This window comes from Pteropus alecto, unplaced genomic scaffold (assembly GCF_000325575.1).
Source record: "Pteropus alecto unplaced genomic scaffold, ASM32557v1 scaffold23, whole genome shotgun sequence".
In the NCBI taxonomy this organism is placed as follows: domain Eukaryota; kingdom Metazoa; phylum Chordata; class Mammalia; order Chiroptera; family Pteropodidae; genus Pteropus; species Pteropus alecto.
In genome coordinates, this window is record NW_006435837.1 from 1,031,594 (window position 1) to 1,050,535 (window position 18,942).

At 35.4% G+C, this 18,942-nt stretch overlaps 1 pseudogene; it reads left to right on the forward strand.

The window, feature by feature from the left end:
- Positions 1-2,610: 2,610 nt before the first annotated feature.
- LOC112479572 lies at positions 2,611-2,729 on the forward strand (annotated as a pseudogene).
- The last annotated feature ends 16,213 nt before the right edge of the window (positions 2,730-18,942 follow it).

Below are 18,942 nucleotides of genomic sequence, written 5' to 3' on the forward strand. Positions count from 1 at the left end.
CCCAGAAATGGGATTGCTGGATCATATGGGAGTTCTATTTTTAATTTCTTTTAGAACCTCAGTACTGTTTTTCATGTACCAATTTACATTCCCACCAACAGTGCATAAGGGTTTGCTTTTCTCTACACCTTCACCACACTTATCTCTTATCTTTTTGATAATAGCTCTTCTAAGAGGTAGAGGTGATATTTCATTGTGGTTTTGATTTGCATTTCTCTGATGATTTAGTGATGTTGAGCACCTGCTCATGCACCTGTTGGCCATTGATATTTCTTCTTTGGAAAAATGTCTATTCAATTTGTTTGCCCATTTTTAAATCAGATCGTTATTAATATTTTTGCTATTGAGTTGTATGAGTTCCTTATATATTCTGAATATTAACTACTTATCAAATATATGGTTTGCAGATATTTTCTTCCATTCTATAGGCTGCCTTTAAAATTTGTTGGTTGTTTGTTTTGCTATGTAGAAGCTTTTTAGTTTGATGTAGCTCTACTTGGTAAATTTTGCCTTTTTTATGCTTGTGCTTTTGGTTTCATCTCCAAAAAAGCCATTTCCAAGACCAATATCAAGGTGCTTTTTCACTAAGTTTTGTTCTAGTTTTATGGTTTTAGGTCTTATATTTAAGTCCTTACCGTATTTTCAGTTAATTTTTGTGAGTGGTGTAAGATAGGGGTCCTATTTTATTCTTCTGCATGTGGATATCCAGTTTTCCCAGCATCATTTATTGACAAGACCATGCTTTTCCCATTGTGTATTCTTGGCTCCCTTGTCAAATATTAGTTGACCAAGTATGCATAGGTTTATTTCTGGGCTGTTGAGTCTCTTCCACTGATCTATGCTTCTGTTTTCATGTCAGTACCATGTTGTTTGACTAATATAGCTTTGTAATATAGTTTGAAATCTGGTAGATACCCCAAAGAGGGATTGCTCAGTAATATGGTAGCTCTATTCTTGATATTTTGAGGAGCCTCTGTACTGTTTTCCATAATGGCTGTACCAATTTACATTCCTGCCAGCAGTGTACAAGGGTTCCCTTTTCTCTGCATTTTCTCTAACACTTATTTCTTATTGATAATAGCCATTATCAATCAGTGAAATGACAGCTCATTGTAATTTTGATTTGCATTTCCCTTATAGTTATTACTGATGAACAGTTTTTCATATATCTGTTGGCCATCTGTATGTCTTCTTGGAAATGTGTCTAATCAGGTCCTCTCCTCATTCGTAAATCAGATTGTTTTTTGTTGTTGTTGTTGTTGTTGAATTATAGGAATTCTTTATGTATCATTGATATTATCCCCTTATCAGAGGTATCGTTTGCAAGTATCTTCTCCCATTTTGTTGGTTGCCTTTTTATTTTGTTGATGGTTTCTTTCACTGTGCAGAATCTTTTTAGTTTGATGTAGTCATATTCCTTTATTTTTGCTTTTACTTCCCTTGTCTTTGGGGTCAAGTTCACGAAGACCCCTCTGAGACCAAGGTTCATAAGTTTAGTGCCTATGTTTTCTTCCATGCATCTTATTGTTTCAGGTCTTATATTCAAATCTTTAACCCATTCTGAGTTCATTTTTTATATATGATATCAGATTGTCTACTTTCACTCTTTGGCACGTGGCTTTCCAGTTTTCCCAGCACCATTTATTGAAGAGGCTTTCTTTTCTCCACTGTATTTTTTAGGTTCCTTTATTGAAAAAAAAAAAAAAGAAAAAGAAAAGAAAAAAAGAAATCTGGCAGTATAATGCCACTAGCTTTCTTCTTTCTCAAGATTTTTTTTTTGACCGTTTGGGTATTTTGTGGTTCCATACACATTTTCAGATTTTTTTTCTAGTCCTATTAAAAATGACATTAGGATTTTGATAGGGATTGCATTGAACCTATAGATGGCTATGAGTAGTGTGGACATTTTTTTTTTAATTCTCAAATTAAGTTTATTGGGGTAACACTGGTTAATGCAATCATATAATTTCAGGTGTACATTATAATTTATATTCTGTTGTGTGTTCACCACCCAAAGTCCAATTTCTTTCAGCTACCATATATTTGATTCCCTTTACCCACTTCACCCTTCCCCTACCCACCTATATTTGACCACCTTTACTTCGTCTACCTCTCTTCCTCCTTCCCCACCCCACTAGTAACCACTACTCTATAGTCCTCTGGTAACCACTAGTCTATAGTCCGTGTCCATGAGTCTCTGTTTGTTAGTATGGACATTTTAACAATATTAACTGCTCTGATCCATGACTACGGGATATCTTTCCATTTATTTGTGTCATCTTCAATTTCTTTCCACAGTGTCCTATTGTTTTCAGCGTGTAGATATTTCACATCCTTAGTTAAAGGTGATGGAGTGTTTGAAGAACAGAGAAGGAAAAATAACCATCCTTTCTAGAGCTGACTGGGTAAAATCCAATATGAAGTAGATGGTACTTCTTCTAAAATAATTTAAAATGCTAGCAGAGCTAGGTATGGTATGTCGAGTAAGCTTTTTTCCCCCTGAGAATTCATTTATTAAAATGACAGTTTTCAGAACATCTTGTCTTGGGGGAATATTTGATATTAGGGAACAGAAACCCGTTTAAAGAAACTCATCTTAAAAGTGAGTCTGCGTCTGGCCATGCTACCCTGAACAAGCCCAATCCCGTCTGATCTTGGAAGCTAAGCAGGGTTGGGCCTGGTTAGTACTTGGATGGGAGACCACCTAGGAAGACCAGGTGCTGTAGGCTTAAAAAAATAAAAAATAAAAATAAGAAATTGTAAGCTGACAAGATCCTTGCAACTGGTAAGGGTTGCCTTGCCTTAAAAAAAAAAAAAATGTATCCTACAAGGGTACAGGGATTCTGCCGGAGTCTAATTGCTGGCGTTGTAACATTATTACAGATTAAAATCAAATATTGTAATTTGTCTTTGCTTTAGGTTTCAATAAAGCCATAAACATGAAAGCCTTCTTCTGCAATACCATTGGCCATTATGAAATATTTTATCGCTTGATTCAGAGTGTACAGTGTTTTGGAGGCTATCCATACCAGCCATCTTACTTAGTAAGATTTCCAGTTAATATATTAAGATTATAGTTATGTTGAATTCTCACAAAACTTATGACCTTCCAAGGACAGACTGCGTTTAGTTACCAGATTGCCTTACCAATATTAACACTGGTATTTATTTGAGGTCTTCCTTATTTACAGCTGAAATATGTAAGCACACAGATGTTGGCCTAATGGCTAGATGACAGGAAATCCTATTGTTTTCTTTTTTATTTAAATATATCTAATTCTTGTCTCTGATGGCTTCCTCTGTCACCTCTGGAGTAAGTATGTCACCTCTGGAGTAAGTAGGACTAATACTGGCTGCAGCAAAATCACTCTTCTCATTTATCATGCTAATTGCAATTTAATGAGGAGAGGCCCGAGGCTGGAAGACTTGTCTACCTAGAGTCCTATTGGAGTGGAGTTTATTATGGTAATTAATACAGCCTGTGATAATTAAATTGCTTTACTAGATAGGTACTGTATTTATCATAAAGATTCACTATAGCATAACTTTTATGAGGGTATTCAAAGAGCAGTTTTGAAAATCAAATTCTCTGAAGTTTTTAGTAAGAATTATAGTTTGTACTCTACTTTCGGATATTTCTCCTCAGAACAAGACTGACTACATATTTTGGAGAGCCCAGATCAAAATGAAAAAAATAATGCAGGGGCTCTTTTGCACAAAACACAAAGAAAGTCTCATAAAGGTACTAAAACGTAAAGCTTTTTTTTCTATCTTCTGCATATCCTCTCTGCTCGTAAGCATGCTCCATTGTCCCATTGAACTTCACTTATAAAACATAAATTCAAAGATAAAATTATTATGAATTTCAAGATGGTGACAACATGAGGCCTGCGTGGAGGGTCCTGTGTGACTGCTCAGATTGATTTCATTCCCAAGAAGCCAGCCCTTTCCCAGAGAGCAGAAGTATAGAAGGCAACTCATTTTTACATAGTTGAGAATGAGCTAATCTCATGCCAGACTTTGTAATGCAATACAGTATGAAGGAAGTCCAGTCAAATTTGGGCCATCAGACCACTGGAACTCAGGCTGGGAAAAACCCGAGGAGGGTAACCGGGACAATGAAAATGAACCAGCAATGAGGGCTCCTGCTAAGACAGGAAATAATTCCAAGATATGATCTCATCAAAGCCCTTTGGAAGGAACAAAAGAGCTAAAATAGAAGGACAAGTAGTTTAAACTTACCTACAGTTACAGGTAGCTATCGCATTAACACAGACATGCTTGCATACTCCAACTGAATAATAGTAAACTTTTCCAAACTTTCCATTCTCCCCCTTTATACAAGTTTTTGAACTGTTGCAAAGATGAGTTTGAATAAAAACATTACAAATCGTATTGAAGAAGGTGGAGTGGTTTTCGTTGTGGATAAATTGGTTTTCTCTTTCTTTACTTTGATGACTAATTTGTTGTTTCCTAGTCATTGGATGAATTCATTAGGACCTAGAACATTATTCTACACATAGATGGTGCACAGTGAATGCTTATGGAAATAATTATATATAATTTACTCTCCACAATAACCAACTGGTAAGCCTCTTAGGAATATGTTCCGAAAAACTAAACATCCATTGAAATCAGAGTACTATTAGTACTCTGCCCCTGCAATGAAGTGGAGGTTAGATATTGTTCATATGTGGAACACCTGTAATAATAAACAAACAACAGCTCTTTTGAGAAACCATTCTGCTCTGATTTTCTGATGTAGTTCATGATTTAGGTGAGAGAGGAATATCTTCGTTTCGCAGCAACATCATTTATAATAATAATAATCATAACAATGATAATAACTTAATCACACAGAATCCCCTGTGAATGTCCTTTTCCTCATAGTTTACTATAAAATGTCACTTGAATTTAAGTAAGTTCTTAAGTTCTGTGTAGTAAGGTTATAAAGACAAACACTATTTGGAATAATTTTTTAATGACTTGCTGGATAAAGACATTTATTTATTCACTCAAAAGATAGATATCAAGTGCCTCAATGGTACTGAGCTCTGGGAATATAACTGAATGAGATAGGGATGGTTTTTCTCTTGGAGATTACAGACCGGTGGATTTGTAGAATAATTCTCCATACCGTTAATTTCAGAAAGGTCCACAGGCCTGTGCCTTAAGAAGAATCATGCATTTGAAGGTAGAATTGAACTGAAACTAGGCTTCAAAGCAACTAGACATACTCCAAGTCCATTTCCAACAGTTAATTATTTTAAGCGGTTTCCACATTAGTTAAAAGGAAGAGGAGATAATAGGAAGAAAAGAAATATTGATAGATTTCTAAGTTGGACTAAGTTTGATAAGTATAAAAAATGAAGTGTAGTTAATAAAGCACAAAGCAGAATATTTCCTCTTAACTCATAGTTATTATACATCATCATTAGAGAGGGGACTTGCTGCTCCCTGTGCTAGATTAATAGTCTGGGCATTCGTCTCTTTGACCTTAGCTGAAGTAGAAGCACCAGGCAACAGAAGCAGAAACGGAGGCAAAAGAAGTACTATCTACTATTTCATCTGGGCAGGGAAATTAAAAAGAGGAAGCACTTAAATTGTAGAGGAGAGTGTGAAAGGAAACTATGGTGCTCTTTTCTTTCCCTTGACAGTCCTACCCTTTGAGAAACAGCTGGCAGCTCCTGGGTCACTAGGCTTAGTCATCCCTCTTTTCAATTACAGGAACATCTTATTAACAAGAGATGGAGTGGGGAGAGCAATTTTAGGGAGAGACAAGAAAAAGAGAAGGGGAATATTTTTCACGTGGAGAAACAGACACATCTGTCGGGAACAGGGAGTAAAATGCAAGGTAACTTTTCCTGCCCCTATTATTTTTGTTTTAACATTGTGAAAGGAACTAATGTTTCAAGAAGTTTAAAAAATAATGGAGAGCAGGCCTTGGAATATGTAATTGTTACCTGGAGATTGTATAGTTTATTGAAGGACATATAAATAAATGGGGATATATGAGCATATATGAGTACGTATCTAAGGTATTTATTTAAAAGAATAAACATGCTTAGCGCTGCTGTCAGAGAGAAAAAATTGGATTGAATGTACCGTAGATCTTTCATATAGGTCTCCCAGAGTCTCAACCATTGTTTATGGCTCTAGTATATGTACAGGAAATGCAAGTGCATTTCAAATTACTATACCTTTCATACAGCCATGAGATAACTGAACACTATGATCCAGTGATTTGTCAGCGTCCCTTCCAGGTTTGTCTCCATTATTTTATTAAAATACTTATTGAAAGTGAATGTTGCTTCTGACTCTATTGTTATGTATCAAACAAAACTCTTAGTTACGTTTTCAAACTTAATCAGATGGCTATTTTAGAAATTCTTTTCCTGTGATGAAACAAATAACTATTAGATGCAACTAATGATCTTGACGTGTAAACAGAATTGTTTTGCTTTTAGTAATTTGCCAGATTTCTTAATATGCTAAAGCCAAAGATAAAAATTAATTCAGATAGCTTATCTTGGACCACTGTATTCTCTATTCTTATGTGAGAAAACTTCGACTGAAAGTTTTTAATGTCATGATAATACAACATAAAACTACTTGGATTTTCATTTCAGACTCTTCCAGCATAGTGTTGTGGAAGGTTTTCTTTTTGGATTCCACCTTTGCTATTAGCGATTCCTTAATTTTATGCACTGATAATGTTTTTAAATGTTTCAAGTTCTGAGAAATGCTTTTAAATCTTGGTTCAGTCATGGGCCTACCTGTGTGAATTTTAGTGAGGCAGTTCACCTCTTTGAAATTCCCATCTCTCTTCTTAAACTAGCCAGTAATAAACCTGGCTCCATATCATGGCTTTACTTTTTGAAGAAAAACTCATAAAGCAATTTCGAAATGTGATCTCAAATATGCAATAGGATTAAAGGTATTAATAATGCAAACTATAATATAAATTTCTTCATGTAACAGAAGTGTTCCCAAAGAGCTCTGTTTATATTTCAATTAAGTTACATTGTGCTTTTGAAATGTGCTTTTTTTGATTGGATGGCTTTTAATTTAAATTCTTTTGAATCAAAAATTGAAGGTATAAGTTTTACCTAGCTCAGGTATGTGTGCGCACATGTGCACATGGGCTGTGTTAAAATGAGACTATTCCTGAAAAGCTTTATGGCCACCACTCCTAAATAAAAACAATATTAAATGATAGAAAATTCTGATTTTTCTTATGATAATAATAACTAAGGCTTTCTTTGAAATATAATTTGTAATTTTTTCAATGAATGTCTTCATAGGGCCTTGCTTTAGTGATACCCTAAGCACATAGCATTGTGTGAATGTGGGCCCCCACATTTAGATTGCTCAATTTTAATAAAATTAATCAGATATTGACAAATCTGTGTCTCAACTCTATGAGCAAAGCTTCAGAGTGCATTTTCCAAACTACTTGATTTCCTAAGTGTTTGTTTTTAACCTAATTTATCCTCTTAGTCTCAGTGGAAAAGAGAAAATTTCAGTGAAATATGTGCTCAGTTTCTTATTTGGTCCCTAATGAAATTTGTACTCAAAAAGGCTTAGTCTTTTGGAAAATTTTTGCATCATATAGAAATATTTGACTCCAGTTATTTTTTTTAAGTTAAAATAAAATAGCTCTTGTGAAAAAGTCCAAATCATAGAGTTGAAGAACTTTCCAATAATAATCCCTAAAGATAAATTAAAATGCTTCGTTTTCTCTGTAATTATTTTTTGGATAATCTCATAGAGCCTAGTGTGGGGAGAATATTATGAGTTTCTCCATTAAATTTGTTCTTGCCGCACGTTAATGCTTAATGTTTTATAGGCTTGCAGTTGTCTTTTGAGGGAGGTTTATACAGTTTCCAGCTGACATGGTGGTGAGCAGAAGCTAATGAACTAAACTCGGTGCACACCAACCTGGCTGCATTTGTTTGATTTACTCTTCTGTGTAGTTGTTTTCTCTCTCCCTTGCATTTTGTCTTCCAAGGCAACTAAGGCCCAATTTTGAAGGTTGCATGTGGTCGTTCTTTAGCCTGAGGTTATTAAAAAAAAAACAATACGGCTCCAGATTGGAGCAAAGAACAGGAGAGAGGATAAAGTCGACAGTCATAGATCAAAGCCGAAGTCCATAAAAGGAACTATAATCCCAAGCATCTGAGAGATCACAGCAAGTCAGGGCTTAAAGTGGCAGCACAAGCTAGGAAGGACTCTTGGAACCCAACATAGAAGCAAAAACCCTATAAGGGTAGAAGCAAAACAGGAAAAGCCACTGAGTCCACATACAACTGAAGAGGGGGAGAAGGGAGGCAAAGGGACTTTAAGAGCACAAGTGAATACCAATATTAGAGATGAGCCTATAAGAATAATATCAATATTAGAAAAATACCAATAATAATATCAATAATAACAAAAAGAATACCAGTATTATACGAATAAAACCAATGCGACAGATGAGCCTGTAAGGATGTAGGGTGTGAGATAACACTGCACCTCTGTAGCAGAAGACAGGAAAATAGGCAAAGGAGAGAGAGCAGACAAAGAGGGGAGGAAAAAGAAAGAAAATGATGACTAGTGATGTGTCGTTTAAGGTAAAACTAGCAATTAGCTTTGTGATAATGTGGCACTTCTGGGATACATTATTATTTGTATTTTTATTTATACTATCCTACTTATAGAATAAACTGCATTCAGGCACTGGAGACCAAAGTGTTAGTCAAGGAAGTAGTTCTTCTGTGTTTTATAATTATGATCATTTCTGGGTGTCGGTTTGGTCATTTGTAAAATGGATTTGAAAGAGATTGGTACTTCAGTGCATGTGCCTGTGTGTGTGACTGATAGAACTGAAAGATTTAAATATAATTTATGCTTTATTTCCAAAAAAAGATTTGAAGATTTCATAATATTAAACTATACACAGAATAAGAAAGTTATATGGCATAAAAGCAGAGATATGAAACCATATCAAAAGAGATAGATTTATATACCAAAGAATGAAGAGCGATACTAAAATGAGCACTAAATTTAGCTCTGAATTTCCTGGTAGCAGAAAAAGGCAAAACAAGATGATTTATAGTTTTCACAGATAAAAAGAAATGTACAAGTTCAAGTAAAGAGACTATCATTTTCTTTAATTTCCTTTTATGAAGAATTTATCATAGAGAGCAGAGGTCAGCAAACTACACGTCATGGGCCAAATTCACTCTGTTGCCTCTTCTTATAAATAAAGGTTTGTTGGAATACAGTCATACCTATTTGATTACCTATTGTCTATACCTACTTTCTTGCTACTATGGCAGAGTCGAATAGTTGGTACAGCAGTGACTCTATGGCCCAGGAAGCCTAAAATATTTAGCATCTGACCCTTAAGGGAAATAGTTTGTCACCTCCTGACATAGAACTTTCTAAAATGAACACTAAATAAAATAATGCACATTCTGCCAAGTGATGGCTGAAGAAGTTACTCAAACTTCTCTCAACAGTTTTTTTTAATTTAATACTTTATAAATATCCAAGGTAAGAGTTTAACTCAAAATTTAATGAATGCATGAGGGTGTCCATGTGTGTTGTGGCAGAGAAGCTCTTAAGACCAATATAATCTAGGATTTTTCCTTTTTTTTTTTTAATGAATGTGTGGTGGAGCCCTGTTTAGTTCTTTGAAAAAGGAATACTATTTTCTTTCCAGATTTATTGAGATGTAATTGATATATTACACTGTATAAGTTTAAAGTGTACGTGTTGATTTGATACATTTAAGTATTGCAAATTATTTACCGTGATAGCATTAGCTAACACTTCATTCATGTTATGTAATTACCATTTCTTTTTTATGGTGAGGGCATTTAAGATTTACTCTCTTACTATCTTTCAAGTGTATAATCCAATATTAACTATAATAACCATGATGTAAATTAGGTTCCCAGAAGTTATTCATCCTATAACTGGAAGTTTTTACCCTTTGACCAACATTTTCTAATTTCCCCTGCCCCTCAGCCTCTGGTAACCATCAATCTCTCTATTTCTATGATTCTGGCTTTTTGAGATTTCACATGTAAATTATATTATATAGTATTTGTCTTTTTCTGTCTCACTTATTTCACTTAGTATAATATACTCACGGTTCACTGAAAAACTGTTAGAACTAATCAATGAATTTAGTAAAGTTGCAGGATACAAAGTCAACATACAGAAAACAGTTGCGTGTCTATATACTAACAATGAAGTGCCTGAAAAATAAAAAGAAATAAAAAACAATCCCATGCACAATAACATCTAAAATAATAAAATACTTAGGAATAAATTTAAACAAGGAGGCAAAAAAGTTGTATAGGGAAAACTACAAGACTTCAGTGAAATAAATTGAAGAAGGCATGAATAAATGGAAAGATATCCCGTGTTCACAGTTCAGAAGACTTAATATTGTTAAAGTGTCTATATTACCCAAAGCCATCCATAGATTCAGTGCATCCCTATCAAAATTCCAATGATATTTTTCACAGAAGTAGAAAAAAACAACCCTAAAATTTCTATGGAATCACAAAATAACCCAAATATCAAAAGCAATCCTCAAGAAAAAAAAAAAGCCGGAGGGATTACACTATCTGATTTTGAACTATGCTACAAAGCTATAGTAATAAAAATAGTATGGTACTGATATAAAAATAGAAACATCGACCAATGGAACAGAATGTAGAGCCCAGAAATAAAGATTTGCTCTCTGATTGTAGTGGATATTTGCTATTTTGAGATACTTTGTGCCAAGGCCTTCACATTGAGAAAAGTCACCTTATTTTATTCAGATATCTATGCCTCTCCCATGCCCTCCAAGTACTTCATGGGAAACCTTCCATACTCCTAAATTCCCCTCTACCCCATATGCTGAGGGATAGATCCTGATTGTCTCAAATCAGTCAGCATATTGTATCCCTCTGGCTACAGTGTTTACCTCAGTTTGGGGGCACAGGGCCTAGAGCAGGACAATAAATGAGAAGAGATTTTTTTTTTCTAGAAGGTATTTAAGCTTCATTTATTTTTGCCAGACACAAACAAGAAAGCATGGAGTTCTAGAAACCATAGGCTGACATTGTGTTTCATTAGGAAAAGAAACCTTAGAAGGAAGCAGAAAAATGGTAAATAAATAAATGTTTTCTAGATTGAGCCTCAACTGAAACTCCACTTGTGGTCTTCCTGACATCATAAAATTAAGTAGTTGTCACTGTGTAAGCCACTTTGAAAATTCATGTTATTTTTGAAGGAATAATTAATGATAAAGTAGTCATCTTTTAGTACATACAGTGAGAGAATTTGAAGAAGTGATTAGTTAATGAATATCACCTGAACTTTCATTTAAAATCAAAATCTACTCATAGTAGAAATCTCTGAAAATGACTAGAGGATAGACACAGCATGGGCTCTACTCCTGTGCTCTTTGTGCTTGACGGACAGATGGCAAAGGTAACATTCTCTTAGGAAAAACTCAATGAATTCTCCCCTCGGAGAGCCATTTCACTTTGTAGAAAGGAGGGCTTCAAAGAGTATTGCAAACCATTTAAAGGAAAAGAGCTTTATCAGAGCCTTCATTGAATAATGATTGCTCCTGTTTAGTGCAAATGAAGTGCAGCAGGGAGCTCTGGGAAAATAAGGTTGTCATGGTAACCGATAACACACTTTTTCCTACTGGAAGTCAAGATAGTCAGAAGGCTAAGCAAAGCCATGTTTCCTTGGAGACTTTTCCCAAGTAAAGGAAAGAGAAAAAGGGAAATAAAAGGAAGATCTGGCATGTGGTTGAACTCGAGTTCTGCCCATAAAGATAAGACTTCTAAGGAAATGCTGTTTTGCATAATTAGCCTGAGCCAAGTAGGTGAAAGTAGCATCTCTCTTTCATATTATAATCGACCCAATACAGGTGGACACTTATTTTATAAATAAAATCTGAGAAAGTGCTGTCCAGAAAAAATATTCAGATTAAGTTTAAAATGAAATTTAAGTTCTTTAAGGACAACATTTAACATTTAACATAAGCAGGAATTGTTTTTATTTTGAAATTGGCTATGATTTGAAAACTGAAATGCAATATTGAAATGCTCTTTGAAAGGCATCTGAGCTTTCTGAACCTAAGTTTGTTACCTATGAAATACCAGTTTGGGAGAGAGTGCTAATTTTCTAATATTTCTCTCAATGAAAGTCTACAAGAAAACTAAACCTGTAAACAGATAGATAAAATTGAAGAGTCTCGGGGTGGAGCCTTAGCAGGAGGCTCAGAAACAGAGCTACTTAGCTTCCTTTTTCATTGTAACAGCTTTTAAGACATTTTATAGAAAATAATTGACAGGTGTATGTTTAGCTTCTGCCCTTTAGTCACACACGAAATATCTTAATTGCTCTTACCAGGAACTATTTTCTAACTGGTAGCACCTTTCCAAATGGCTCAGGAAGGCGCAAGGAGGCACCAACTAGATCAGAGAATTTAACTCTAGGGTTGAATGGGTTGACATTTGCCATAGACAAGTCTGCCTTTTATTTTCTAGAAGGAAATAACCAAATTCTGGAGTTCTTGCTTTACATATTTGTCCCTGTTATGTGAAAATATATCCTACGAAAACCTAGTACAGTCATGTGCTGCATAACAACATTTTGGTCAGTGATGGACCACATATATGACCATGGTGCCATAGATTATAAGGGAGCTGAAAAATTGCTGTCACCTAGTGACATTGTAACATCGTAGAGCAAGACATTAATCATGTATCTGTAGTGATACCGGCATAAACAAACTGCCAGTCACATAAAAGTATAGCACACACAATTATGTGCAGTACCTAATACTTGATAATGATAATACATACTGTGTTACTGCCTTATGTATTTACTGTACTTTTTAATCACTCTTTTATAGTGTACTTTCTACTTATTAAAAAAAAGTTTGCCATAAAACAGTATATTGCATCATTTTCTTTTGTGCTTGTTTTAATCTTGTGTTCATCATGGCCCCTAAGCATACAAAATCCACTGCTAATATTGCCAGTAAGAGACCAGGAAATAAAATGAAAGGTGATTAAGGACTACAAAGGTGGAAAATCAGTGATGATTATTGCTCACCAGCCAGTCATGTCCCATTCTACCATAGCTACGATCTTGAAGAACAAGAACAAAGCGATGGAAGCTGTTAAAGGATCTGTTTCATTGAAGGCAATGAGACTAACAAAAATTTGAGAAGGGCCTTTATTAGACATGGAGAAACATCTAATGACCTAGAACATCTAATGACCCAGACACAGAAGGGTATCCCTCTCAGCACCACGATGATCATGGCCAAAGCAAAAAGTTTGTTTTTGATGTTTAAAGACAAGACTGGACCTGACTACAATGCTGAATTTATTGCTAAATGATTTAAGAATTGCTATTCATTACATAATGTACACGTTAGTGGTGAGCCTGTGGCTGTTGGTATGAAGGCAGCTGAAGAATATTTGGAAACTCTAGGTGAGCTAATTGTGGAGGAAATTTACTTGCCAGAGCAAATATTCAACATAGATGTAACCTCCCTATTCTGGAAACTGGTGCCTGAAAGGAGGCCAAATAAGGAGGCTAAATCAATGCCAGTTTTCCAGACTTTTAAGGGCAGGATAACAGTCTTACTTGAGGTCAATGTTGCAAGCTACAAGTTGAAATCATTGGTGATCAGGGCATTCAAGCATATTCATAAGAACTCACTGCCAGTGTGCTACAGGAACAATGAAAAGCCATGGATGACACAGATCCTCTTCCAAGATGCCCTTCTGAATTCCTATGTCAGTGAAATGGATGTCCAAAAGCATTATTATGGACTAATGAGGAGTTGACTAATGATGAGTTGTTGGAACGGGAAGAAGAGGCAACAGCACAAGAATAAAAAAGTATAATCTCCAACAAAATTCTCAGTGAAGGATTTAGCAGAAGATTTTGCAGACATCAACAAGTTTCTTAAAAAGTTTCAAAGCATGGACTCCAGCACTGAAAGGTTTTCATTAATACAGTAGAGAGGAATGTTCATGGCGTGCTATCTGCTTACAAGCAAATTTATGATGAAAAAAAGAAACCAAGCAAACCATCATGGAAATATTCCTGAAAAGAGTGACACTTCCTCAAGAAGATCCTCAGGCAGGTACCTCAAGAGGTATTCCAGAAGAAGACATTGTTATCACAGGAGACACAGCTCCGTGCATGTTATCGCCCCTGAAGACCTTAAAGTGGGACAAGATGTGCAGGTGGGAGACAGAGATATTGACGATCCTGACCCTGTGTAGATCTAGGCTAACGTGTGTGTTTGTGTCTTCATTTTTAAACAAACAAACAAAAGTTTAAAAAGTAAAAAATAAAAATAAAAAATTTTAAAAATAGAAAAAAAGCTTATGGAATAAGGATATTAAGAAAGAATATTTTTGTACAGCCGCACAATGTATTTTAAGCTAGGTGTTACTCCAAAAGAGTCAAAAAATATTAAAAATTAAAAAGTTGATACAGTAAAGCAAAAAAGTTACAGTAAGCTAAGGTTAATTTATTATTGAAGAGAGAAAAATGTTAATACATTTAGTGTAGCCTACATGTACAGTGTTTATAAAGTCTACAGCAGTGCACAGTAATGTCCTAGGCCTCCACTTTTCACTCACCACTCACTGACTCACCCAGAGCAACCTCCAGTCCTGCAAGCCCCATTCATGATAACCGCCCCATACAGGTGTGCCATTTTTTTTATCTTTTATACCATATTTTTACTGTACCTTTTCCATGTTTAGATACACAAATACTTTTAATTGTGTTACAATTGCCTACAATATTTAATACAGTAACATGCTGTACAGGTTTGTAGCCTGGGAGCAATAGGCTGGACCACAGAGCCTAGGCATGTAGCAGGCTCTACCACCTAGGTTTGCGTAAGTGCACTCTGTGATGTTTGCACAACGATGCAATCGCCTAAAAGTGCATTTCTCAGAACATGTCCCTATCATTAAGTAATGCATGAAGGTACAAATTCCTGCTCTACAGTCTGATACAATTATTGTGCAGTTAATAAAGGTAAAATTAAATGCTGACTGTGAAAGCTCTTTGCAGAGCTAGAGACATTTGAGATATAAACTGGTGTCTGCAATATACTATATTATTGGCTTAAAATAAGTCTAGTTTGTGGGCAACACTAAGAATGTATTGACAGAATTTAAAATCCTGCTGCAAACTGTGTGAAATTAAATTACATTTGTAGAAATTTAAACATGTTATTTAAATATGGATTTTACTTTATTGTCTAAGCTGGGACATTTTTGAGAATGAAAGGGGGAACTAAATATGAGTAGCAGGGTTGATTAATCTACAACAGGTATAAACAGGGACAGCCTTACGGTGACCATATGTCTGATTTTCCTAATTATGGTATCTTTAATGATGGCATATCAACTGGACTGAGTCCTATAATTATAGCATAATATGATCCTAAATTCTTTTAAATTTTCAACTCTGATCTTCAGTTTTAAAAGATAAGTTCTCTTAGACCTTTGAGACAAAACAATTATCATTTATTTGAAAACCGTTCCAGATGCTCATGGAATTCTGAGTATTTAAGAGTTATACAATGAGATATTTGTCATATGTTTAATTGGTATCCCACTTGATCTTACCTAAAATAAACTCACCTATTATAAATAAAGCGTCTGTCTTCAAGATATTGATACTCTATTCCTCATTTTAGGTCTCTGTGTCTTAGTATGATCTCCTTAAATTTATAGAAGTTTTAAGTGCTACTGTCTCATGTGTCTGTCAACTTCTAGAAGGTTTTCTTAATCTTGCTGTTTGTTATGTTGTGCTTAGAAAGGAAACTACAAGGTTAGATTTGTGTTCACTTCATTGATTCCATTGTCATCATTTTCTAGTTTGGGTCATTGCTATGATAGATTATGTTTAAAAGACTTTTAAAATATTTTATGACCGTATTATACTACTCCTGCAAAAAAATGTTTCATTCTCACTCTCTCCAGTTTTATCAAATGAACAAATCACTAGTTAAGATGGACGATTATAGCAATGACAAAATGATAATGAGAGGTCGCAAACACTCTAAGTCAGTGGTTCTCCACCGTGTTTGCACATTTGGGGGAACTTTTAAAATGCTGATGTGCAGGCCGCATCTCAGACCACTTACATCAGAAACTCTATGAGAGGGACCCAGACATCAGTGCTTTTTGCAGTTCCCAGGTGATTCCAATAAGCAGGCAAGGCTGAGAACCACTCCACTTAAGCATGCCATAATGTGAGCTAACCCTTAGGAAAATACACCTGTTTTAGGGATGTGGTCATGAAAGGGTAATGTGTGTATATGTATGGTATGTGTTGGGGTGGCAGGTGTGGGTACATGGTATGTATGTGTTTTGGAGTATTTGACAGTAATAAAATTAAGAGTTTTGAGGGAAAAAAATCAGATGAAAAAGGAAGTAGAGTAATGATGCTTTCCACATTAAGATGGATAAACCCAAGAAAACAAATATATTGTTTGCAACATATATTTTATGTGGAAAGAAAGCTTGGAAAGCACCATGAAAATATTGAGAATTAAAGTTAGCCCCCAAACCACAATAACATATTGTTGTATTTTCTTTCAGTCTTATTTCTAGATATGGTGGATATTTATTAGCATAGGTATAATCAGGTTTGCTTTTTTACTGGTGATGAGTTCTGTCTAGGAGACACTTTACTAGAGTAATGCTTGCTGTCCATTTCCGTAGTGTGGTAGGATTATTGTGGCCCCAGTTCACAACTATCTGTAGTTTCACCTTTTGGTAGTACCTACCCGTGCTGACTTTGGGCTTGGCGTGTGACTTCATATGTTTAATGGGACAGTAGCAGTCTTGATGCAAGCAGTCTTGAGACATTACTTGCACTATTTGGCTTCCTCTTACGATCCCCTGGCTCTACCATGAGAACCTGCCTAGGCCAGCCTGCTGGAAGATTGTGAAAGACACATGGAGGAAAGCTGTGTTGTCCCAGCCAGGGCTATCATCTTAGACCAACTACACCTCATCCAACCTGCCAGCGGACCAAAAACATGTAAACAATCCCAATCGAGATTAGCTGAGTCTGGGACAAATCATAAGAACCAACCAGTCAACTCATAGACTCATGAGAAATAATAAATGGTTTTTGTTTTTAGCCATTGAGTTTTAAGAGAGTTTATTATGAATCATTAATGTGGCAATAGATCACTGATACAAAAGGTCATGTGTATCAGTGTGTTTAGTTATAAGAGGCTTTTATGACTGAGTCACTAGTGCCTTTATTGTACTACACATTTATTTAGTTTAGATGACAGAGATAAAGATTTTCCTAAGATTGTAGTTGTGGCCTCTGTGACAGTGTCAGTCCTGGGTAATCTCTTTGCCCCAAAACTAAGTCACTCTAAGCTTGCCAGAGTAACACAGTGATCAATACATTTTAATGATGCTACCTTTATTTGCCACTTATGAGCCATCAGTGAAGGGGCTGGCTGCACGTGATCTTACAAGCCACTTATAGACTTATAACTTCCTCGGTCCATTCTAGTCTGTGTTCCTGAAAACTCCCTTATAATCATTCTCCCCTCCATCCCATAATACATACTGACAGAACATGCTCAATACCCAATAATATCTGCAAGAGAAAAGGAAAACTTGCCTAAGACAGTAGTGGTATGGGGCATACATGCATATTTTGGTGGTTCCCTTCTTTCTCAATTTTTCAAATAATTTGTAGTCAGCTTCTCAGTATAGTTCTGTCTTAGACTATAATCAACCACATTCTCCAATTCCTCCTAAAGCTCCTTTAGTAGCTATTACTTTAAACTGACAATATTCAAAGTAAATATATTTCTCTCCTGCCATGTCTTCTATATATTTGACACTTGTTATTAACGTTTTACAATCTCATTTTCCCACAGTGGGGTCTACCAGGGTTCTTATACAAAAATATTCCCATATTTGATATGTTTAATTTGAATAATCCCTTAGGAAGCTGTGATCAAGTCAACACAACCATTGCAATAATATTGACTATACACCCTATGCTATATATGCGCTATACCCTAAGCAGTATTTTAAAACCTACTTTATATTCCGCATGGTACTGAGGTCTGTGAGCAACACCGAGGAAGGGATCCTGTTCTCTGCCCTTAAGGATAAAAAGCACTGGTTAAGAAGATAATTTTATACTTAAAGCAGCAAGACAACATGACTAAGGCCTAAAATATATGACATAGACTCAGTGTATTACAAGAACGAATGATGAGATCTGATAGGATATGAAAATATGAGATCAATTAGGTCTTCAGAGTTCAATATAATTTAGTAGAGCATAATGAATCAGTGACTATAGCAGAATGATCTTGAAAATGGGGATAATACTAACCTTCACTTATGTGTATTTTATTTTGATGATCTCTTTCCAATTTGATTTTTAAGTCTTGGCCCCAATTATAAATAGGGAATCATCTGTTGAACTTCCCAAGGGTTACATAAACACTTGGGTTATGCACACACACACACACACACACATTTATATATATATATATACTTTATTATACTTTATGTTTTGAGCAGTTTTAGGTTTATAGAAAACTTGAGCTAAAGATACACAGTTTCCACATATCCACTTTCCCCCTCCCTAACACAGTTTTATGTTTTGTTAACATCTTGCATTAGTGTGGTACATTTGTTACAACTGATGAACCAATGTTAATATATTAGTAAAAGTCCATGGTTTACATTAGGGTTCACTCTTCGTGTTGTGCATTCTTTGAGTTTTGACAAATGTTTGATGATATTTGTCCATCATTTCAGTAACATACAGAATAATTTCACTGACCTAAAATTCCCCCATGTTCTGCCTGTTTACCCTCCTGCCTTCCCAAACTGCTAACAACCA